This window comes from Tinamus guttatus, unplaced genomic scaffold, assembly GCF_059628265.1.
Source record: "Tinamus guttatus ecotype Peru unplaced genomic scaffold, ASM5962826v1 Tinamus_guttatus_pri_ptg000150l, whole genome shotgun sequence".
NCBI lineage: Eukaryota > Metazoa > Chordata > Aves > Tinamiformes > Tinamidae > Tinamus > Tinamus guttatus.
This window is the reverse complement of record NW_028288684.1, coordinates 16,447,978-16,454,189: the sequence shown is the minus strand read 5'-3', so window position 1 is coordinate 16,454,189 and position 6,212 is coordinate 16,447,978.

Here is a 6,212-nt window from a genome sequence, read left to right as displayed (position 1 = left end):
TAGATACTAAAAAGAGGTGGTGACATTGCTCTGGGAAATGTCTCTGTTGGTTCCATGCTGAAAGTATTCAGGAAGGCAAAATATCCCATTTGGGTAAGCAGGGAACCACGAGAGGCAGCAATCTCAATTCTGGAGTTTAAGTGTGGCATTTGGGAAGCTCTCTGCCCTGTTAAGTTTTTTTTTTTTTTTTTTTTTTAATATTAGCCTGGTTCATCTGTATACGAGTCAGTGGCTGGCCACTGAAATACTGGTTGGGTCTTTACAGGAAAGATGGACGTTGCTGTGTTCAGCTCTCTTTGTAACATAGCAGGGGAGAAATCTGAATCACCTGGGTTACTGGAGATGTCTTGATTAGTCATCTCAACAGTGAAGGGCTTTGAATTATTTTCTTGGCACTGATGGAATAAACTCCAAACAGACTTAGTATAAAGGAACAATGAAGATTCTAGGGATTCTGAATTTTCTAAGTATTCATAAAAGAAAAAAAATAATGCCTTAACAAACTTTTTTAAACAAAATTTAATGGCATTTAAAGTAAATGCTCTGTTAATTACCATTTTCAGTTGTTTTGATCTTAATAATTAATAAGGCCTTTTAAGAGATTGGGTGGAAGATCAGTTTGTTCAATTTTTATAACCATTTGCACAAATTGCTTTTTAACTTTTGTATGGGTGGAAGTTTTTAAAATATGTTTGTAGTAGCAAACACAATATTAATTGTGCTGTCTTCCAAAACATACTTGAGAAGAATTTATTTGTATTACAGTAGCACTCGGGTGCCTCAGCAGAGCCAAGCACCCTGCAGCCACAATGAGGTAAATGTAAGTGTGAGGAAAGGTCGTTCTTCCGGGATCCCCTGTGACTTAATTATAAAAACAAGATGCTGAAGCGAGTTGGAACAAACAAAAGAGGTACTTGTAAATTGTAAAACTGTGCTAATTAGCTGCTTATGGAGAGCAGCATTTGAATTTTCATGTATTCTCCCCCCACACCCTATCTCCTGAGACCTCTACTTTCAATTAACATTGAAATCCTTTTCATGAATTTTAGACCCAAGATTGGAAGGGTGGAGGGTTAACCACAACAGTGGTTATGTGTATCCTTCACAAGTGTTATATGGTGACTGTTTTTTCCATATTGTCCAGGATTTTGTAATCGCAATGTCTTTGCTATCTCCTCTTTCAGGTTGTCTTTCTAAATAAAGTAGTACCTCTTTTATAGCTAGATCAGCCTTCCATTTTCCAGCCCATTTGTGGCATCCACTCTTCTGTTCCTAAATAATGGCTTTCTTGATATTAGTGAGAATGAGGGAAGACAGAAGTAACCAGTGTTAAGAATTGTACAGAACTGCTGATCTTTATGATGTGCTGCAGGAGAGTTCAAGGAGATAATGAACCTACTTGAATTTGGCAGCTGCTCTTAAACAAGTGGATCCGTAAGTGCTGTCATAATATACCTTGTGTTAGTATTATAAAAACCCTTTGGCTGTTGTATGACTTTCAGCTCAGACAAGCCTTATTTAAGAGAAAGTCTTTAAAGCCATAATATTATGCTACCTCTTTACATAGGACAGCAGCATGGCTACAATTCTAACGTCTGCTGCATTACCAGCAAGAAACAGGGTTTATGTTGGATGGTGGTGCACTGAACTGCTGCATTTTCCTGTGTACTTCTCCCAGGAACTTAAAACCAGTCTCTGTTCTGGAAAGGGAAATGTACAAGCACCCTAAGAAGCAGACAAGCTCTCTTCCCTGGACTATATGATCGTGTATGGTCGTATATGGTCAAGTGTTTACCACCCACTAGTGATTCCAGTCCGGCCACACACGCGCTGTTGCTCTGAAGTGAATCGTACTCGGTTATCTTCACGTTATGCCCTGCATGTGGTGTACAGGAGCAGTAGTGCAATACTAAGATTTTGTGATGTGCATGTGTTTGAGGTGTTTGAGATAAGTAATGAGTTCTTAGTGTTTAAAACTTGAAGCTCCTGACAGTGGCATGTTCGTGTCGGATGTGGACATTACCTTTTACTAATTCCCCATTTGTATTTAAAAATATGACTTACTGTCTTGATGTCTTCTAAAGTGCTGAATAAAATATATGGTTATTTCTTGGTTATTTAAATAAAATCAATTTTGTAAACTACAACAGTGTGAGTGACTTAAGGTTCCAAGGATAACCATATGTTGCCATCTTAAAAACCTTATTACAGAACATACAGCCTGCTGAAACCCAAGCAAACTCTTTGGACAATAGTTAAAACTGTGTTTGTTTAATTTTTGTTCTCATAATTCATTTTACTCTGACAATTTTAGTTCAAAATTTGCTTAACTTTTAAAAGTGCCACTGTTGAGAAAACATCAGCACATGATACTAGCTTATTTACTGTGCAAGTTACTATTTAAAAGTGGGCCCCAGTCTCAGCCTGCTTGAGCATGTCAGCTATGTCTTGCTGCTTTTAACATCTGCTGCGACAGCAGCCTAGCTCAGTTCTACATGTATTTTAACAGGATTGCTCCTGCTTTATTTTGCCCTTTTAGAATGACAAGCTAGATTTCAATTTAGGTCTTTTATCTCCATGAGCTGAATAGGTTCTGGACTTCCCTTGCCCTCCAAGAATGGGCAAGAACTGGATCCCATTGCTAGGACAGCATCCACTTATACCCCCCAAACCAGAGGGAATAGGAAACCAGGCTTCATTTGGATCTCTGCACGCTCCCAAAATATGATTTTTTTGTTCTGTTATCTGAAGGAAAAAAAACATAAGCCCTTAAGCCCTCTTCCTGTATATTCCTGTCTAGGTTTCTTCAAGTCAAAAGCTTCCCCAGCTCCCTGGTATTTGGTGACACTTAGAGAGGCCCACACAACCACACAGTGTCCTGGGAAACACCTCAACTTGGGCACTTGGGAAGAAGCTTGGACCTCCTCATACTGAGGCCAGAGCCAGGAGAGCTGGTACTCCTTGATACTCCTTGTGAGGAAGCAGGTCCATCACATCTATCCATTGATAGGGGCCTCCTTGAGCTGCAGAGAAGAAAGGGATTCCTTGTTTTTCCCAGCTGCAAGTGCCTTTATGAGGTACAGCATTCTGCAGACACAAGTTGCTATTTCCCAGAGAGATTTCCTTCCTTCCTCTGGAGAAAAAAAGTCTTTCTCTAAAGGAGGGAGAGCATCTCCCCACTCTCATACCCGCAACCCATCCTGGCAAGAATTCCTAGCAGGAATTCTCCAAGCCCTGACTGGGCTCACTGGCTCCTGGGAGGGAGGGAAAGCTGGAGCCCAGGCACCACCCTCTGTACCAGTCCCACAGGAGCAGCAGCAGGTTCCCAGCTTTAGGCAATGTGCTTGCTCCTGTAGCATGTGTCCGCACACACCAGTTGCTGCACACAGGCACAGATGAATTCCAGCCTCACAGCTGCTGCCAAAGGTCCACAAAAAGCAGCAGCTCTCACCTCTTCCTCTCCTTAGACCAGCTGGTGAAGTGTCACCAAACTGGGCTGCCTCCATTCAGGGGCATTGCTCCCACTTTTTGACATAAATGTTTGTCTTTTAACCACATTGCTAGAACTGCATCAAAGTAAGGGGTAAAGATCATGTTAAAAAATAGATGTTGGGGAGCGTATCTTGCATCATCACACAAGCCTGTCCTGAGCTGCAGCTCCATGCTCATCATAGCTCAGCCCTGGAATGGAGGGATGAGGGATGGAATGCTCTGAAATGTCTTTGGTGAAATGTTGAATTGTAATCCCACTTCCCTTGCTTTCAGAGGGAGCTTTGGCACCTGGGACTCACAATCACGGGAAGGTTCCATTATTCAGAGCAGGCTTGGAATATTGTGCATATGCACAGAGAACATAGAGAAATTATTAAGTAACTGCTTATTGAACACTGCCCTCCTGTGCACCAAATAAAGCAGAGCATCAGGACAAACTCCCGTGACATCCCACAACTGAATAATGTGTCATAAATGTACCCACTGGAAAGCAAAATTAACAATGAAGTCATAGTTTCACTTTGTCATATTATTTTCCTTTAAAAGCTGTATGTTTATTATAACATTGCACAACATTAATTTTCTATCAATATCAGAGAAATATTGACTCTATGGAAAACTAGTGAGTAAAATATGTTCATTTTTCTAATCTCATGTTAGAATAACAGGGAACTACAGAGCATGAAATTGGCTAAGATGTGTTTTAATTTTAAGCCAAGATGTAAATTTTATATGTAAATTTCCCAAAAGTTTAGAACCGCAAGCTTTTTCACAAAATAATTTAACCAGCTTTCACAGATGTTTTGACAATGAATTTTAAAAAATCCTGTTTTTTTTTTTTTAAAAAAAAACATATCTCAAGAGCTAAGACATTTTTTATAATCAGGAAATAGAAAACAGGAAAACAGGACTTTTTCTTTCACGTGACATAAGCTGATGTTCTTTTGAAACAAGCCCAGAGAGCTCCAAGGCTGGCCGGTCCGAAGCAGCACGACTGCAGAGCTCCCTCCTGGCATGTGTCTATTTAGGGCTCAGTTCATGGCAAGTAGCTGACGCACTTGCCACTGGCTCCTCAGCTCAAGCCTGTTGGTCAGGAGGAGGCAGCACTATGTGCTGCTGCTCTGGGTGAGAAACCCTCATTCCCACATGGGGTAGGTTGGCCGCTCTCCTGCAGGGCGATTGCCTTGGAGTTCCTGGCACTGTGGTTCTTCAAAGAGGACAGACTTGCTGGAAGGGAAGCACAGGGCTGCACGCAGACCACCTCAGGCCCTCAGATTTACCTTCCCTCCTGCAGTTACAGGCTTCTGGGGAGCATTGACTTGGTTTAAGGGAAAATGCTAATTAAAGTTACACAATGAAAACTGAAACTTGTCAGTGTCTGCTTTGGGATGGACAGCACTAGAGTCTGCATAGCCTCTATGTGCATTGCAGAGGTACCAAGGCATTTTGCCCTGTGTGAGGGTCAGATATACTCTGCCCTTGACTGAATAATCCAGTAGCACCACTTCAGTAGCGCAGGGCAGTTGGAAAGTAGAATTTGTCTTGAGGGACAACCCTTGCATGAACTTCCACCTATATCTCAAGTGCTTCCTGGATTAGTCCTCTAAAGTAAGAGCCTAGCTTCTCCACACAGTTCAGGGAGAGTAGCAGGTGCTTTTGAAGGCTTTTGAATGGGGATCCAGGCCCTGGAAAGTAGTAGCCTGAGCTCATTGTATTTGTGCAAGGTTTTAAATTTCTTAAGCTGTCGCACACTTAAAATCCCCCAGTGTTTAAAACAACAGAAGTAAAATTTCTCAAACAGCATCAAAAGAGTCATTATTATTATTATTATTTTGCCCTTAATTGTACTACATTTGGGATGACAGAATTACTTGATGTTTCACAACTCAGAACACCTCTGTGCCATCAGAGATGCAGGATAAAAGACAGAACCAAGGGCCTTTCATCTGCTTAGCATCAGGGAATATGTTTCTACTGCTAAATAAAAGAGTGCCAGGGACCAAGCTCCAGATTTGGAACCCTGATTCCTCATTGGTAAACTATTAACTCATTCCCAAGCTGTATTTTGGACTGTTCCTACTGACTTTCTCCAAGACAAACTCTGGGCAGGCCTCCAGGGACAGGTCTCTTCAGGAACAATTCCCAAAAGAGATGAGACTATAGGGGTCCCTAGGGTGGTTCCTCCTGCCCAAACATCTCTCCAACATTCTGCATCAAGTTTTACACCTTCAGAGTTGGTACCTTTCCAGGATCCCCCCAAATATTTCCTTGACCTCATATATTTAAAAGCTATTCTGGTGGACTGTGGCAAGGCTCTTATAGTGATTTCGACTGAAAAGCATACAAAAATCATAGAATCATAGAATCACAGAATGCTTAGGATTGGAAGGGACCTCTAGAGATCATCTAGTCCAACCCCCCTGCATACGCAGGGACACCTAGAGCACGTGGCACAGGACTGCGTCCAAACAGGTTTTGAAGATCTCCAGAGAAGGAGACTCCACAACCTCTCTGGGCAGCCTGTTCCAGTGCTCTGTCACCCTCACTGTTAAGAAATTTTTCCTTAATTTCCTATGGAATTTTTGATGTTTCAGTTTCCGGCCATTTCCTCTAGTCCTATCAGTGGCCACCACTGAAAAGAGACCATCCCCGTCCTCTGCACTCCCTCCCTTGAGGTATTTATATACACTGATTAGATCCCCTCTCAGCCTTCTCTTCTC